Raw genomic sequence first — 14,405 nt, forward strand, 5'->3', positions numbered from 1 at the left:
CACGCCTCAGGCAGGTACGGGATTTCATTACCATGACCTGTTAGCTACTCTTTGGTCTATGGACAGGGTAAATATTACTAGAATGCCAGAATGAGCAGGTAACTGCTTCAGCCTTCAAACAGAGTGCGTATTATCTATTTAAGTGGAGAAATCTTGCTTCTGCTTGAGACTCTCTTTACTTCAGGAAAAGCAGTCTTCATCCAAAACGTCACCAGAGAGGCAACGTTTCTAAGCTCAAGGAAATGTAGCTACGTCTACGTAACATGCCGAAGTGACTCCTGAGCTGCACGAGAAAAAGCACATTTGACAAAACGTGAGCCTGCCCGTGAAAACCCAGCTAAAATCTTTTTTGTGATTTGGTCTTTTCTACATTAAACCGTCCAACATAAATAAAGGGTGTCGTGTGAAAACGTCACCGTGATATCCTTGGTAGTGATTGCCCGACCGAGGGGCGAAATCAATGCGATGTCAAGTACCGGAATCAAACTTTGACGCTTTTAATCTCGGGACTATAAACATCAAAACAAAAAACCACACACAACAAACTTCTCTTTTGCAACAAACTCGTAAGTCTCTCAAGAGACTGGCAAAAATTGCCAAAGCTGACTGTATTTCAAGTCATCCTGGCGGGGTATTGGGTAAAGTTTTCAACCAGCAATGATCACGCCTCGGATAAACCTCATAGGCTACGATATTGCCTCTGCGAAAGAATGATGGAAAAGGTCACGACCTCTCCTGTTCACATTCCCGGACGCTGGACGACAGGGTGGTATTCAAGCTTAAAAACTGAAAGTAGACTTCAGGTGCTGCTTTGCTGCATGCTGTGCCTTTTCAGCAGGTGAGAGATCTGCACAACAAGTTTGTTCATGATCCGCTTTCTACTTAGAAAAGCAAAAGTGCAAATACACGTTTGAATTATTTAAGGAAAACAATCCGGGGGAGAGAATGGTGGGAATCCCGAAAACAAAGAGGGTGGAGCCATAGTCCTTAACCTCTCGGAAAATGGCTCAGGTCAGGATCAACTGGATTAGCGACGATCTACAACAGTTGAAAACAAAGACCTGTTCCAGCTCTTCTATGGTTTCATGCTGTAAGTGCAGTATGTGGTCAAAACCATATACTTGAGCTGCAGAAATAAAGCAGCTCGTGAGCTGGAACGTACAACAAGAGCAGTCCAAAGCCAGGGAACAGACACTCGTAGTCGGCAGGGTTTGAACCTGCGCGGGGAGACCCCAATGGATTTCAAGTCCATCGCCTTAACCACTCGGCCACGACTACAACAGGGCAACCCTCCGAACGCTCTGGGCCTGGACTGTGCTGAAAAAACCCGAAGGTCAGGCAACAAGCCGATCACAAAAAAGGGCAGGGGCGGCAAGACCCCAGCAGACTTCCCCGGGAAGGGCTGCCGTGACCCGGATTCGAACCGGGGTTGCTGCGGCCACAACGCAGAGTACTAACCACTATACGATCACGGCGTGCCACCGGGCTGCCCAAGAAACCTGCATGCGGGTCTGCCTGAGTACAATGGCCGTGAGGGGACTGCCGTCTCTATGCAGAAGTCACAATCATTTTTGAGTTCTTTTCAACGGCAAAACCCCTGTCGAAGTAGATTCGGTCCCCGAGGCAGGAAGCTGCCATGAAAGCCAAAGGGAGAAGTCTAAAGACGTAGTCGGCAGGATTCGAACTTGCGCGGGGAGACCCCAATGGATTTCTAGTCCATCGCCTTAACCACTCGGCCACGACTACATGCCGCCAGTGTTGATAAACTTTATTCTTTGGCCGTTCCCTCCGAAACGGAGCTCTAGACACACCAGCACAAAAGGCGATCGAGGTTACTCATCGCCCGAACAGGGACTTGAACCCTGGACCCTCAGATTAAAAGTCTGATGCTCTACCGACTGAGCTATCCGGGCTCACAAAAGAGTCCCAGGGCTTCACGCCTCAGGCAAGTACGGGATTTCATTACCATGACCTGTTAGCTACTCTTTGGTCTATGGACAGGGTAAATATTACTAGAATGCCAGAATGAGCAGGTAACTGCTTCAGCCTTCAAACAGAGTGCGTATTATCTATTTAAGTGGAGAAATCTTGCTTCTGCTTGAGACTCTCTTTACTTCAGGAAAAGCAGTCTTCATCCAAAACGTCACCAGAGAGGCAACGTTTCTAAGCTCAAGGAAATGTAGCTACGTCTACGTAACATGCCGAAGTGACTCTTGAGCTGCACGAGAAAGAGCACATTTGACAAAACGTGAGCCTGCCAGTGAAAACCCAGCTAAAATCTTTTTTGTGATTTGGTCTTTTCTACATAAAACCGTCCAACATAAATAAAGGGTGTCGTGTGAAAACGTCACCGTGATATCCTTGGTAGTGATTGCCCGACCGAGGGGCGAAATCAATGCGATGTCAAGTACCGGAATCAAACTTTGACGCTTTTAATCTCGGGACTATAAACATCAAAACAAAAAACCACACACAACAAACTTCTCTTTTGCAACAAAGTCGTAAGTCTCTCAAGAGACTGGCAAAAATTGCCAAAGCTGACTGTATTTCAAGTCATCCTGGCGGGGTATTGGGTAAAGTTTTCAACCAGCAATGATCACGCCTCGGATAAACCTCATAGGCTACGATATTGCCTCTGCGAAAGAATGATGGAAAAGGTCACGACCTCTCCTGTTCACATTCCCGGACGCTGGACGACAGGGTGGTATTCAAGCTTAAAAACTGAAATTAGACTTCAGGTGCTGCTTTGCTGCATGTTGTGCCTTTTCAGCAGGTGAGAGATCTGCACAACAAGTTTGTTCATGATCCGCTTTCTACTTAGAAAAGCAAAAGTGCAAATACACGTTTGAATTATTTAAGGAAAACAATCCGGGGGAGAGAATGGTGGGAATCCCGAAAACAAAGAGGGTGGAGCCATAGTCCTTAACCTCTCGGAAAATGGCTCAGGTCAGGATCAACTGGATTAGCGACGATCTACAACAGTTGAAAACAAAGACCTGTTCCAGCTCTTCTATGGTTTCATGCTGTAAGTGCAGTATGTGGTCAAAACCATATACTTGAGCTGCAGAAATAAAGCAGCTCGTGAGCTGGAACGTACAACAAGAGCAGTCCAAAGCCAGGGAACAGACACTCGTAGTCGGCAGGGTTTGAACCTGCGCGGGGAGACCCCAATGGATTTCAAGTCCATCGCCTTAACCACTCGGCCACGACTACAACAGGGCAACCCCGTGCACGCTCTGGGCCTGGACTGTGCTGAAAAAACCCGAAGGTCAGGCAACAAGCCGATCACAAAAAAGGGCAGGGGCGGCAAGACCCCAGCAGACTTCCCCGGGAAGGGCTGCCGTGACCCGGATTCGAACCGGGGTTGCTGCGGCCACAACGCAGAGTACTAACCACTATACGATCACGGCGTGCCACCGGGCTGCCCAAGAAACCTGCATGCGGGTCTGCCTGAGTACAATGGCCGTGAGGGGACTGCCGTCTCTATGCAGAAGTCACAATCATTTTTGAGTTCTTTTCAACGGCAAAACCCCTGTCGAAGTAGATTCGGTCCCCGAGGCAGGAAGCTGCCATGAAAGCCAAAGGGAGAAGTCTAAAGACGTAGTCGGCAGGATTCGAACTTGCGCGGGGAGACCCCAATGGATTTCTAGTCCATCGCCTTAACCACTCGGCCACGACTACATGCCGCCAGTGTTGATAAACTTTATTCTTTGGCCGTTCCCTCCGAAACGGAGCTCTAGACACACCAGCACAAAAGGCGATCGAGGTTACTCATCGCCCGAACAGGGACTTGAACCCTGGACCCTCAGATTAAAAGTCTGATGCTCTACCGACTGAGCTATCCGGGCTCACAAAAGAGTCCCAGGGCTTCACGCCTCAGGCAAGTACGGGATTTCATTACCATGACCTGTTAGCTACTCTTTGGTCTATGGACAGGGTAAATATTACTAGAATGCCAGAATGAGCAGGTAACTGCTTCAGCCTTCAAACAGAGTGCGTATTATCTATTTAAGTGGAGAAATCTTGCTTCTGCTTGAGACTCTCTTTACTTCAGGAAAAGCAGTCTTCATCCAAAACGTCACCAGAGAGGCAACGTTTCTAAGCTCAAGGAAATGTAGCTACGTCTACGTAACATGCCGAAGTGACTCTTGAGCTGCACGAGAAAGAGCACATTTGACAAAACGTGAGCCTGCCAGTGAAAACCCAGCTAAAATCTTTTTTGTGATTTGGTCTTTTCTACATAAAACCGTCCAACATAAATAAAGGGTGTCGTGTGAAAACGTCACCGTGATATCCTTGGTAGTGATTGCCCGACCGAGGGGCGAAATCAATGCGATGTCAAGTACCGGAATCAAACTTTGACGCTTTTAATCTCGGGACTATAAACATCAAAACAAAAAACCACACACAACAAACTTCTCTTTTGCAACAAAGTCGTAAGTCTCTCAAGAGACTGGCAAAAATTGCCAAAGCTGACTGTATTTCAAGTCATCCTGGCGGGGTATTGGGTAAAGTTTTCAACCAGCAATGATCACGCCTCGGATAAACCTCATAGGCTACGATATTGCCTCTGCGAAAGAATGATGGAAAAGGTCACGACCTCTCCTGTTCACATTCCCGGACGCTGGACGACAGGGTGGTATTCAAGCTTAAAAACTGAAATTAGACTTCAGGTGCTGCTTTGCTGCATGTTGTGCCTTTTCAGCAGGTGAGAGATCTGCACAACAAGTTTGTTCATGATCCGCTTTCTACTTAGAAAAGCAAAAGTGCAAATACACGTTTGAATTATTTAAGGAAAACAATCCGGGGGAGAGAATGGTGGGAATCCCGAAAACAAAGAGGGTGGAGCCATAGTCCTTAACCTCTCGGAAAATGGCTCAGGTCAGGATCAACTGGATTAGCGACGATCTACAACAGTTGAAAACAAAGACCTGTTCCAGCTCTTCTATGGTTTCATGCTGTAAGTGCAGTATGTGGTCAAAACCATATACTTGAGCTGCAGAAATAAAGCAGCTCGTGAGCTGGAACGTACAACAAGAGCAGTCCAAAGCCAGGGAACAGACACTCGTAGTCGGCAGGGTTTGAACCTGCGCGGGGAGACCCCAATGGATTTCAAGTCCATCGCCTTAACCACTCGGCCACGACTACAACAGGGCAACCCCGTGCACGCTCTGGGCCTGGACTGTGCTGAAAAAACCCGAAGGTCAGGCAACAAGCCGATCACAAAAAAGGGCAGGGGCGGCAAGACCCCAGCAGACTTCCCCGGGAAGGGCTGCCGTGACCCGGATTCGAACCGGGGTTGCTGCGGCCACAACGCAGAGTACTAACCACTATACGATCACGGCGTGCCACCGGGCTGCCCAAGAAACCTGCATGCGGGTCTGCCTGAGTACAATGGCCGTGAGGGGACTGCCGTCTCTATGCAGAAGTCACAATCATTTTTGAGTTTTTTTTAAAAACGGCAAAACCCCTGTCGAAGTAGATTCGGTCCCCGAGGCAGGAAGCTGCCATGAAAGCCAAAGGGAGAAGTCTAAAGACGTAGTCGGCAGGATTCGAACTTGCGCGGGGAGACCCCAATGGATTTCTAGTCCATCGCCTTAACCACTCGGCCACGACTACATGCCGCCAGTGTTGATAAACTTTATTCTTTGGCCGTTCCCTCCGAAACGGAGCTCTAGACACACCAGCACAAAAGGCGATCGAGGTTACTCATCGCCCGAACAGGGACTTGAACCCTGGACCCTCAGATTAAAAGTCTGATGCTCTACCGACTGAGCTATCCGGGCTCACAAAAGAGTCCCAGGGCTTCACGCCTCAGGCAAGTACGGGATTTCATTACCATGACCTGTTAGCTACTCTTTGGTCTATGGACAGGGTAAATATTACTAGAATGCCAGAATGAGCAGGTAACTGCTTCAGCCTTCAAACAGAGTGCGTATTATCTATTTAAGTGGAGAAATCTTGCTTCTGCTTGAGACTCTCTTTACTTCAGGAAAAGCAGTCTTCATCCAAAACGTCACCAGAGAGGCAACGTTTCTAAGCTCAAGGAAATGTAGCTACGTCTACGTAACATGCCGAAGTGACTCTTGAGCTGCACGAGAAAGAGCACATTTGACAAAACGTGAGCCTGCCAGTGAAAACCCAGCTAAAATCTTTTTTGTGATTTGGTCTTTTCTACATAAAACCGTCCAACATAAATAAAGGGTGTCGTGTGAAAACGTCACCGTGATATCCTTGGTAGTGATTGCCCGACCGAGGGGCGAAATCAATGCGATGTCAAGTACCGGAATCAAACTTTGACGCTTTTAATCTCGGGACTATAAACATCAAAACAAAAAACCACACACAACAAACTTCTCTTTTGCAACAAAGTCGTAAGTCTCTCAAGAGACTGGCAAAAATTGCCAAAGCTGACTGTATTTCAAGTCATCCTGGCGGGGTATTGGGTAAAGTTTTCAACCAGCAATGATCACGCCTCGGATAAACCTCATAGGCTACGATATTGCCTCTGCGAAAGAATGATGGAAAAGGTCACGACCTCTCCTGTTCACATTCCCGGACGCTGGACGACAGGGTGGTATTCAAGCTTAAAAACTGAAATTAGACTTCAGGTGCTGCTTTGCTGCATGTTGTGCCTTTTCAGCAGGTGAGAGATCTGCACAACAAGTTTGTTCATGATCCGCTTTCTACTTAGAAAAGCAAAAGTGCAAATACACGTTTGAATTATTTAAGGAAAACAATCCGGGGGAGAGAATGGTGGGAATCCCGAAAACAAAGAGGGTGGAGCCATAGTCCTTAACCTCTCGGAAAATGGCTCAGGTCAGGATCAACTGGATTAGCGACGATCTACAACAGTTGAAAACAAAGACCTGTTCCAGCTCTTCTATGGTTTCATGCTGTAAGTGCAGTATGTGGTCAAAACCATATACTTGAGCTGCAGAAATAAAGCAGCTCGTGAGCTGGAACGTACAACAAGAGCAGTCCAAAGCCAGGGAACAGACACTCGTAGTCGGCAGGGTTTGAACCTGCGCGGGGAGACCCCAATGGATTTCAAGTCCATCGCCTTAACCACTCGGCCACGACTACAACAGGGCAACCCCGTGCACGCTCTGGGCCTGGACTGTGCTGAAAAAACCCGAAGGTCAGGCAACAAGCCGATCACAAAAAAGGGCAGGGGCGGCAAGACCCCAGCAGACTTCCCCGGGAAGGGCTGCCGTGACCCGGATTCGAACCGGGGTTGCTGCGGCCACAACGCAGAGTACTAACCACTATACGATCACGGCGTGCCACCGGGCTGCCCAAGAAACCTGCATGCGGGTCTGCCTGAGTACAATGGCCGTGAGGGGACTGCCGTCTCTATGCAGAAGTCACAATCATTTTTGAGTTTTTTTTAAAAACGGCAAAACCCCTGTCGAAGTAGATTCGGTCCCCGAGGCAGGAAGCTGCCATGAAAGCCAAAGGGAGAAGTCTAAAGACGTAGTCGGCAGGATTCGAACTTGCGCGGGGAGACCCCAATGGATTTCTAGTCCATCGCCTTAACCACTCGGCCACGACTACATGCCGCCACTGTTGGTAAACTTTATTCTTTGGCCGTTCCCTCCGAAACGGAGCTCTAGACACACCAGCACAAAAGGCGATCGAGGTTACTCATCGCCCGAACAGGGACTTGAACCCTGGACCCTCAGATTAAAAGTCTGATGCTCTACCGACTGAGCTATCCGGGCTCACAAAAGAGTCCCAGGGCTTCACGCCTCAGGCAAGTACGGGATTTCATTACCATGACCTGTTAGCTACTCTTTGGTCTATGGACAGGGTAAATATTACTAGAATGCCAGAATGAGCAGGTAACTGCTTCAGCCTTCAAACAGAGTGCGTATTATCTATTTAAGTGGAGAAATCTTGCTTCTGCTTGAGACTCTCTTTACTTCAGGAAAAGCAGTCTTCATCCAAAACGTCACCAGAGAGGCAACGTTTCTAAGCTCAAGGAAATGTAGCTACGTCTACGTAACATGCCGAAGTGACTCTTGAGCTGCACGAGAAAGAGCACATTTGACAAAACGTGAGCCTGCCAGTGAAAACCCAGCTAAAATCTTTTTTGTGATTTGGTCTTTTCTACATAAAACCGTCCAACATAAATAAAGGGTGTCGTGTGAAAACGTCACCGTGATATCCTTGGTAGTGATTGCCCGACCGAGGGGCGAAATCAATGCGATGTCAAGTACCGGAATCAAACTTTGACGCTTTTAATCTCGGGACTATAAACATCAAAACAAAAAACCACACACAACAAACTTCTCTTTTGCAACAAAGTCGTAAGTCTCTCAAGAGACTGGCAAAAATTGCCAAAGCTGACTGTATTTCAAGTCATCCTGGCGGGGTATTGGGTAAAGTTTTCAACCAGCAATGATCACGCCTCGGATAAACCTCATAGGCTACGATATTGCCTCTGCGAAAGAATGATGGAAAAGGTCACGACCTCTCCTGTTCACATTCCCGGACGCTGGACGACAGGGTGGTATTCAAGCTTAAAAACTGAAATTAGACTTCAGGTGCTGCTTTGCTGCATGTTGTGCCTTTTCAGCAGGTGAGAGATCTGCACAACAAGTTTGTTCATGATCCGCTTTCTACTTAGAAAAGCAAAAGTGCAAATACACGTTTGAATTATTTAAGGAAAACAATCCGGGGGAGAGAATGGTGGGAATCCCGAAAACAAAGAGGGTGGAGCCATAGTCCTTAACCTCTCGGAAAATGGCTCAGGTCAGGATCAACTGGATTAGCGACGATCTACAACAGTTGAAAACAAAGACCTGTTCCAGCTCTTCTATGGTTTCATGCTGTAAGTGCAGTATGTGGTCAAAACCATATACTTGAGCTGCAGAAATAAAGCAGCTCGTGAGCTGGAACGTACAACAAGAGCAGTCCAAAGCCAGGGAACAGACACTCGTAGTCGGCAGGGTTTGAACCTGCGCGGGGAGACCCCAATGGATTTCAAGTCCATCGCCTTAACCACTCGGCCACGACTACAACAGGGCAACCCCGTGCACGCTCTGGGCCTGGACTGTGCTGAAAAAACCCGAAGGTCAGGCAACAAGCCGATCACAAAAAAGGGCAGGGGCGGCAAGACCCCAGCAGACTTCCCCGGGAAGGGCTGCCGTGACCCGGATTCGAACCGGGGTTGCTGCGGCCACAACGCAGAGTACTAACCACTATACGATCACGGCGTGCCACCGGGCTGCCCAAGAAACCTGCATGCGGGTCTGCCTGAGTACAATGGCCGTGAGGGGACTGCCGTCTCTATGCAGAAGTCACAATCATTTTTGAGTTTTTTTTAAAAACGGCAAAACCCCTGTCGAAGTAGATTCGGTCCCCGAGGCAGGAAGCTGCCATGAAAGCCAAAGGGAGAAGTCTAAAGACGTAGTCGGCAGGATTCGAACTTGCGCGGGGAGACCCCAATGGATTTCTAGTCCATCGCCTTAACCACTCGGCCACGACTACATGCCGCCACTGTTGGTAAACTTTATTCTTTGGCCGTTCCCTCCGAAACGGAGCTCTAGACACACCAGCACAAAAGGCGATCGAGGTTACTCATCGCCCGAACAGGGACTTGAACCCTGGACCCTCAGATTAAAAGTCTGATGCTCTACCGACTGAGCTATCCGGGCTCACAAAAGAGTCCCAGGGCTTCACGCCTCAGGCAAGTACGGGATTTCATTACCATGACCTGTTAGCTACTCTTTGGTCTATGGACAGGGTAAATATTACTAGAATGCCAGAATGAGCAGGTAACTGCTTCAGCCTTCAAACAGAGTGCGTATTATCTATTTAAGTGGAGAAATCTTGCTTCTGCTTGAGACTCTCTTTACTTCAGGAAAAGCAGTCTTCATCCAAAACGTCACCAGAGAGGCAACGTTTCTAAGCTCAAGGAAATGTAGCTACGTCTACGTAACATGCCGAAGTGACTCTTGAGCTGCACGAGAAAGAGCACATTTGACAAAACGTGAGCCTGCCAGTGAAAACCCAGCTAAAATCTTTTTTGTGATTTGGTCTTTTCTACATAAAACCGTCCAACATAAATAAAGGGTGTCGTGTGAAAACGTCACCGTGATATCCTTGGTAGTGATTGCCCGACCGAGGGGCGAAATCAATGCGATGTCAAGTACCGGAATCAAACTTTGACGCTTTTAATCTCGGGACTATAAACATCAAAACAAAAAACCACACACAACAAACTTCTCTTTTGCAACAAAGTCGTAAGTCTCTCAAGAGACTGGCAAAAATTGCCAAAGCTGACTGTATTTCAAGTCATCCTGGCGGGGTATTGGGTAAAGTTTTCAACCAGCAATGATCACGCCTCGGATAAACCTCATAGGCTACGATATTGCCTCTGCGAAAGAATGATGGAAAAGGTCACGACCTCTCCTGTTCACATTCCCGGACGCTGGACGACAGGGTGGTATTCAAGCTTAAAAACTGAAATTAGACTTCAGGTGCTGCTTTGCTGCATGTTGTGCCTTTTCAGCAGGTGAGAGATCTGCACAACAAGTTTGTTCATGATCCGCTTTCTACTTAGAAAAGCAAAAGTGCAAATACACGTTTGAATTATTTAAGGAAAACAATCCGGGGGAGAGAATGGTGGGAATCCCGAAAACAAAGAGGGTGGAGCCATAGTCCTTAACCTCTCGGAAAATGGCTCAGGTCAGGATCAACTGGATTAGCGACGATCTACAACAGTTGAAAACAAAGACCTGTTCCAGCTCTTCTATGGTTTCATGCTGTAAGTGCAGTATGTGGTCAAAACCATATACTTGAGCTGCAGAAATAAAGCAGCTCGTGAGCTGGAACGTACAACAAGAGCAGTCCAAAGCCAGGGAACAGACACTCGTAGTCGGCAGGGTTTGAACCTGCGCGGGGAGACCCCAATGGATTTCAAGTCCATCGCCTTAACCACTCGGCCACGACTACAACAGGGCAACCCCGTGCACGCTCTGGGCCTGGACTGTGCTGAAAAAACCCGAAGGTCAGGCAACAAGCCGATCACAAAAAAGGGCAGGGGCGGCAAGACCCCAGCAGACTTCCCCGGGAAGGGCTGCCGTGACCCGGATTCGAACCGGGGTTGCTGCGGCCACAACGCAGAGTACTAACCACTATACGATCACGGCGTGCCACCGGGCTGCCCAAGAAACCTGCATGCGGGTCTGCCTGAGTACAATGGCCGTGAGGGGACTGCCGTCTCTATGCAGAAGTCACAATCATTTTTGAGTTTTTTTTAAAAACGGCAAAACCCCTGTCGAAGTAGATTCGGTCCCCGAGGCAGGAAGCTGCCATGAAAGCCAAAGGGAGAAGTCTAAAGACGTAGTCGGCAGGATTCGAACTTGCGCGGGGAGACCCCAATGGATTTCTAGTCCATCGCCTTAACCACTCGGCCACGACTACATGCCGCCACTGTTGGTAAACTTTATTCTTTGGCCGTTCCCTCCGAAACGGAGCTCTAGACACACCAGCACAAAAGGCGATCGAGGTTACTCATCGCCCGAACAGGGACTTGAACCCTGGACCCTCAGATTAAAAGTCTGATGCTCTACCGACTGAGCTATCCGGGCTCACAAAAGAGTCCCAGGGCTTCACGCCTCAGGCAAGTACGGGATTTCATTACCATGACCTGTTAGCTACTCTTTGGTCTATGGACAGGGTAAATATTACTAGAATGCCAGAATGAGCAGGTAACTGCTTCAGCCTTCAAACAGAGTGCGTATTATCTATTTAAGTGGAGAAATCTTGCTTCTGCTTGAGACTCTCTTTACTTCAGGAAAAGCAGTCTTCATCCAAAACGTCACCAGAGAGGCAACGTTTCTAAGCTCAAGGAAATGTAGCTACGTCTACGTAACATGCCGAAGTGACTCTTGAGCTGCACGAGAAAGAGCACATTTGACAAAACGTGAGCCTGCCAGTGAAAACCCAGCTAAAATCTTTTTTGTGATTTGGTCTTTTCTACATAAAACCGTCCAACATAAATAAAGGGTGTCGTGTGAAAACGTCACCGTGATATCCTTGGTAGTGATTGCCCGACCGAGGGGCGAAATCAATGCGATGTCAAGTACCGGAATCAAACTTTGACGCTTTTAATCTCGGGACTATAAACATCAAAACAAAAAACCACACACAACAAACTTCTCTTTTGCAACAAAGTCGTAAGTCTCTCAAGAGACTGGCAAAAATTGCCAAAGCTGACTGTATTTCAAGTCATCCTGGCGGGGTATTGGGTAAAGTTTTCAACCAGCAATGATCACGCCTCGGATAAACCTCATAGGCTACGATATTGCCTCTGCGAAAGAATGATGGAAAAGGTCACGACCTCTCCTGTTCACATTCCCGGACGCTGGACGACAGGGTGGTATTCAAGCTTAAAAACTGAAATTAGACTTCAGGTGCTGCTTTGCTGCATGTTGTGCCTTTTCAGCAGGTGAGAGATCTGCACAACAAGTTTGTTCATGATCCGCTTTCTACTTAGAAAAGCAAAAGTGCAAATACACGTTTGAATTATTTAAGGAAAACAATCCGGGGGAGAGAATGGTGGGAATCCCGAAAACAAAGAGGGTGGAGCCATAGTCCTTAACCTCTCGGAAAATGGCTCAGGTCAGGATCAACTGGATTAGCGACGATCTACAACAGTTGAAAACAAAGACCTGTTCCAGCTCTTCTATGGTTTCATGCTGTAAGTGCAGTATGTGGTCAAAACCATATACTTGAGCTGCAGAAATAAAGCAGCTCGTGAGCTGGAACGTACAACAAGAGCAGTCCAAAGCCAGGGAACAGACACTCGTAGTCGGCAGGGTTTGAACCTGCGCGGGGAGACCCCAATGGATTTCAAGTCCATCGCCTTAACCACTCGGCCACGACTACAACAGGGCAACCCCGTGCACGCTCTGGGCCTGGACTGTGCTGAAAAAACCCGAAGGTCAGGCAACAAGCCGATCACAAAAAAGGGCAGGGGCGGCAAGACCCCAGCAGACTTCCCCGGGAAGGGCTGCCGTGACCCGGATTCGAACCGGGGTTGCTGCGGCCACAACGCAGAGTACTAACCACTATACGATCACGGCGTGCCACCGGGCTGCCCAAGAAACCTGCATGCGGGTCTGCCTGAGTACAATGGCCGTGAGGGGACTGCCGTCTCTATGCAGAAGTCACAATCATTTTTGAGTTTTTTTTAAAAACGGCAAAACCCCTGTCGAAGTAGATTCGGTCCCCGAGGCAGGAAGCTGCCATGAAAGCCAAAGGGAGAAGTCTAAAGACGTAGTCGGCAGGATTCGAACTTGCGCGGGGAGACCCCAATGGATTTCTAGTCCATCGCCTTAACCACTCGGCCACGACTACATGCCGCCACTGTTGGTAAACTTTATTCTTTGGCCGTTCCCTCCGAAACGGAGCTCTAGACACACCAGCACAAAAGGCGATCGAGGTTACTCATCGCCCGAACAGGGACTTGAACCCTGGACCCTCAGATTAAAAGTCTGATGCTCTACCGACTGAGCTATCCGGGCTCACAAAAGAGTCCCAGGGCTTCACGCCTCAGGCAAGTACGGGATTTCATTACCATGACCTGTTAGCTACTCTTTGGTCTATGGACAGGGTAAATATTACTAGAATGCCAGAATGAGCAGGTAACTGCTTCAGCCTTCAAACAGAGTGCGTATTATCTATTTAAGTGGAGAAATCTTGCTTCTGCTTGAGACTCTCTTTACTTCAGGAAAAGCAGTCTTCATCCAAAACGTCACCAGAGAGGCAACGTTTCTAAGCTCAAGGAAATGTAGCTACGTCTACGTAACATGCCGAAGTGACTCTTGAGCTGCACGAGAAAGAGCACATTTGACAAAACGTGAGCCTGCCAGTGAAAACCCAGCTAAAATCTTTTTTGTGATTTGGTCTTTTCTACATAAAACCGTCCAACATAAATAAAGGGTGTCGTGTGAAAACGTCACCGTGATATCCTTGGTAGTGATTGCCCGACCGAGGGGCGAAATCAATGCGATGTCAAGTACCGGAATCAAACTTTGACGCTTTTAATCTCGGGACTATAAACATCAAAACAAAAAACCACACACAACAAACTTCTCTTTTGCAACAAAGTCGTAAGTCTCTCAAGAGACTGGCAAAAATTGCCAAAGCTGACTGTATTTCAAGTCATCCTGGCGGGGTATTGGGTAAAGTTTTCAACCAGCAATGATCACGCCTCGGATAAACCTCATAGGCTACGATATTGCCTCTGCGAAAGAATGATGGAAAAGGTCACGACCTCTCCTGTTCACATTCCCGGACGCTGGACGACAGGGTGGTATTCAAGCTTAAAAACTGAAATTAGACTTCAGGTGCTGCTTTGCTGCATGTTGTGCCTTTTCAGCAGGTGAGAG

General features: G+C 48.1%; 36 non-coding genes across 36 annotated transcripts; all 36 read right to left on the bottom strand.

The window, feature by feature from the left end:
• Positions 1-571: 571 nt before the first annotated feature.
• On the bottom strand, positions 572-712 carry LOC129435903 (U4 spliceosomal RNA). Its single transcript, XR_008641659.1, has one exon. It is a non-coding gene; the product is annotated as a U4 spliceosomal RNA (small nuclear RNA).
• Positions 713-1,196: 484 nt separating this feature from the next.
• On the bottom strand, positions 1,197-1,278 carry trnas-uga (transfer RNA serine (anticodon UGA)). The gene has a single exon. It is a non-coding gene; the product is annotated as a tRNA-Ser (tRNA).
• A 125-nt stretch (positions 1,279-1,403) lies between these two features.
• Positions 1,404-1,475, bottom strand: trnah-gug (transfer RNA histidin (anticodon GUG)). Its single transcript has one exon. It is a non-coding gene; the product is annotated as a tRNA-His (tRNA).
• Positions 1,476-1,664: 189 nt separating this feature from the next.
• trnas-aga (transfer RNA serine (anticodon AGA)) lies at positions 1,665-1,746 on the bottom strand. Its single transcript has one exon. It is a non-coding gene; the product is annotated as a tRNA-Ser (tRNA).
• Positions 1,747-1,840: 94 nt separating this feature from the next.
• trnak-uuu (transfer RNA lysine (anticodon UUU)) lies at positions 1,841-1,913 on the bottom strand. The gene has a single exon. It is a non-coding gene; the product is annotated as a tRNA-Lys (tRNA).
• A 593-nt stretch (positions 1,914-2,506) lies between these two features.
• LOC141364487 (U4 spliceosomal RNA) lies at positions 2,507-2,647 on the bottom strand. The gene has a single exon (XR_012370197.1). It is a non-coding gene; the product is annotated as a U4 spliceosomal RNA (small nuclear RNA).
• A 484-nt stretch (positions 2,648-3,131) lies between these two features.
• Positions 3,132-3,213, bottom strand: trnas-uga (transfer RNA serine (anticodon UGA)). Its single transcript has one exon. It is a non-coding gene; the product is annotated as a tRNA-Ser (tRNA).
• Positions 3,214-3,338: 125 nt separating this feature from the next.
• trnah-gug (transfer RNA histidin (anticodon GUG)) lies at positions 3,339-3,410 on the bottom strand. The gene has a single exon. It is a non-coding gene; the product is annotated as a tRNA-His (tRNA).
• A 189-nt stretch (positions 3,411-3,599) lies between these two features.
• trnas-aga (transfer RNA serine (anticodon AGA)) lies at positions 3,600-3,681 on the bottom strand. The gene has a single exon. It is a non-coding gene; the product is annotated as a tRNA-Ser (tRNA).
• Positions 3,682-3,775: 94 nt separating this feature from the next.
• On the bottom strand, positions 3,776-3,848 carry trnak-uuu (transfer RNA lysine (anticodon UUU)). Its single transcript has one exon. It is a non-coding gene; the product is annotated as a tRNA-Lys (tRNA).
• Positions 3,849-4,441: 593 nt separating this feature from the next.
• Positions 4,442-4,582, bottom strand: LOC141364488 (U4 spliceosomal RNA). Its single transcript, XR_012370198.1, has one exon. It is a non-coding gene; the product is annotated as a U4 spliceosomal RNA (small nuclear RNA).
• Positions 4,583-5,066: 484 nt separating this feature from the next.
• Positions 5,067-5,148, bottom strand: trnas-uga (transfer RNA serine (anticodon UGA)). The gene has a single exon. It is a non-coding gene; the product is annotated as a tRNA-Ser (tRNA).
• Positions 5,149-5,273: 125 nt separating this feature from the next.
• trnah-gug (transfer RNA histidin (anticodon GUG)) lies at positions 5,274-5,345 on the bottom strand. The gene has a single exon. It is a non-coding gene; the product is annotated as a tRNA-His (tRNA).
• Positions 5,346-5,537: 192 nt separating this feature from the next.
• trnas-aga (transfer RNA serine (anticodon AGA)) lies at positions 5,538-5,619 on the bottom strand. The gene has a single exon. It is a non-coding gene; the product is annotated as a tRNA-Ser (tRNA).
• Positions 5,620-5,713: 94 nt separating this feature from the next.
• On the bottom strand, positions 5,714-5,786 carry trnak-uuu (transfer RNA lysine (anticodon UUU)). Its single transcript has one exon. It is a non-coding gene; the product is annotated as a tRNA-Lys (tRNA).
• Positions 5,787-6,379: 593 nt separating this feature from the next.
• Positions 6,380-6,520, bottom strand: LOC141364489 (U4 spliceosomal RNA). Its single transcript, XR_012370199.1, has one exon. It is a non-coding gene; the product is annotated as a U4 spliceosomal RNA (small nuclear RNA).
• Positions 6,521-7,004: 484 nt separating this feature from the next.
• Positions 7,005-7,086, bottom strand: trnas-uga (transfer RNA serine (anticodon UGA)). The gene has a single exon. It is a non-coding gene; the product is annotated as a tRNA-Ser (tRNA).
• Positions 7,087-7,211: 125 nt separating this feature from the next.
• trnah-gug (transfer RNA histidin (anticodon GUG)) lies at positions 7,212-7,283 on the bottom strand. The gene has a single exon. It is a non-coding gene; the product is annotated as a tRNA-His (tRNA).
• Positions 7,284-7,475: 192 nt separating this feature from the next.
• On the bottom strand, positions 7,476-7,557 carry trnas-aga (transfer RNA serine (anticodon AGA)). Its single transcript has one exon. It is a non-coding gene; the product is annotated as a tRNA-Ser (tRNA).
• Positions 7,558-7,651: 94 nt separating this feature from the next.
• On the bottom strand, positions 7,652-7,724 carry trnak-uuu (transfer RNA lysine (anticodon UUU)). The gene has a single exon. It is a non-coding gene; the product is annotated as a tRNA-Lys (tRNA).
• A 593-nt stretch (positions 7,725-8,317) lies between these two features.
• Positions 8,318-8,458, bottom strand: LOC141364490 (U4 spliceosomal RNA). Its single transcript, XR_012370200.1, has one exon. It is a non-coding gene; the product is annotated as a U4 spliceosomal RNA (small nuclear RNA).
• Positions 8,459-8,942: 484 nt separating this feature from the next.
• trnas-uga (transfer RNA serine (anticodon UGA)) lies at positions 8,943-9,024 on the bottom strand. The gene has a single exon. It is a non-coding gene; the product is annotated as a tRNA-Ser (tRNA).
• Positions 9,025-9,149: 125 nt separating this feature from the next.
• Positions 9,150-9,221, bottom strand: trnah-gug (transfer RNA histidin (anticodon GUG)). Its single transcript has one exon. It is a non-coding gene; the product is annotated as a tRNA-His (tRNA).
• Positions 9,222-9,413: 192 nt separating this feature from the next.
• On the bottom strand, positions 9,414-9,495 carry trnas-aga (transfer RNA serine (anticodon AGA)). The gene has a single exon. It is a non-coding gene; the product is annotated as a tRNA-Ser (tRNA).
• A 94-nt stretch (positions 9,496-9,589) lies between these two features.
• On the bottom strand, positions 9,590-9,662 carry trnak-uuu (transfer RNA lysine (anticodon UUU)). Its single transcript has one exon. It is a non-coding gene; the product is annotated as a tRNA-Lys (tRNA).
• Positions 9,663-10,255: 593 nt separating this feature from the next.
• LOC141364491 (U4 spliceosomal RNA) lies at positions 10,256-10,396 on the bottom strand. Its single transcript, XR_012370201.1, has one exon. It is a non-coding gene; the product is annotated as a U4 spliceosomal RNA (small nuclear RNA).
• A 484-nt stretch (positions 10,397-10,880) lies between these two features.
• Positions 10,881-10,962, bottom strand: trnas-uga (transfer RNA serine (anticodon UGA)). The gene has a single exon. It is a non-coding gene; the product is annotated as a tRNA-Ser (tRNA).
• Positions 10,963-11,087: 125 nt separating this feature from the next.
• trnah-gug (transfer RNA histidin (anticodon GUG)) lies at positions 11,088-11,159 on the bottom strand. The gene has a single exon. It is a non-coding gene; the product is annotated as a tRNA-His (tRNA).
• A 192-nt stretch (positions 11,160-11,351) lies between these two features.
• Positions 11,352-11,433, bottom strand: trnas-aga (transfer RNA serine (anticodon AGA)). The gene has a single exon. It is a non-coding gene; the product is annotated as a tRNA-Ser (tRNA).
• A 94-nt stretch (positions 11,434-11,527) lies between these two features.
• On the bottom strand, positions 11,528-11,600 carry trnak-uuu (transfer RNA lysine (anticodon UUU)). The gene has a single exon. It is a non-coding gene; the product is annotated as a tRNA-Lys (tRNA).
• A 593-nt stretch (positions 11,601-12,193) lies between these two features.
• LOC141364492 (U4 spliceosomal RNA) lies at positions 12,194-12,334 on the bottom strand. Its single transcript, XR_012370202.1, has one exon. It is a non-coding gene; the product is annotated as a U4 spliceosomal RNA (small nuclear RNA).
• A 484-nt stretch (positions 12,335-12,818) lies between these two features.
• On the bottom strand, positions 12,819-12,900 carry trnas-uga (transfer RNA serine (anticodon UGA)). The gene has a single exon. It is a non-coding gene; the product is annotated as a tRNA-Ser (tRNA).
• A 125-nt stretch (positions 12,901-13,025) lies between these two features.
• On the bottom strand, positions 13,026-13,097 carry trnah-gug (transfer RNA histidin (anticodon GUG)). The gene has a single exon. It is a non-coding gene; the product is annotated as a tRNA-His (tRNA).
• Positions 13,098-13,289: 192 nt separating this feature from the next.
• On the bottom strand, positions 13,290-13,371 carry trnas-aga (transfer RNA serine (anticodon AGA)). Its single transcript has one exon. It is a non-coding gene; the product is annotated as a tRNA-Ser (tRNA).
• A 94-nt stretch (positions 13,372-13,465) lies between these two features.
• On the bottom strand, positions 13,466-13,538 carry trnak-uuu (transfer RNA lysine (anticodon UUU)). Its single transcript has one exon. It is a non-coding gene; the product is annotated as a tRNA-Lys (tRNA).
• Positions 13,539-14,131: 593 nt separating this feature from the next.
• Positions 14,132-14,272, bottom strand: LOC141364493 (U4 spliceosomal RNA). The gene has a single exon (XR_012370203.1). It is a non-coding gene; the product is annotated as a U4 spliceosomal RNA (small nuclear RNA).
• Positions 14,273-14,405: the final 133 nt, after the last annotated feature.

The sequence above is a fragment of the Misgurnus anguillicaudatus genome, chromosome 6 (genome assembly GCF_027580225.2).
Source record: "Misgurnus anguillicaudatus chromosome 6, ASM2758022v2, whole genome shotgun sequence".
In the NCBI taxonomy this organism is placed as follows: Eukaryota; Metazoa; Chordata; class Actinopteri; order Cypriniformes; family Cobitidae; genus Misgurnus; species Misgurnus anguillicaudatus.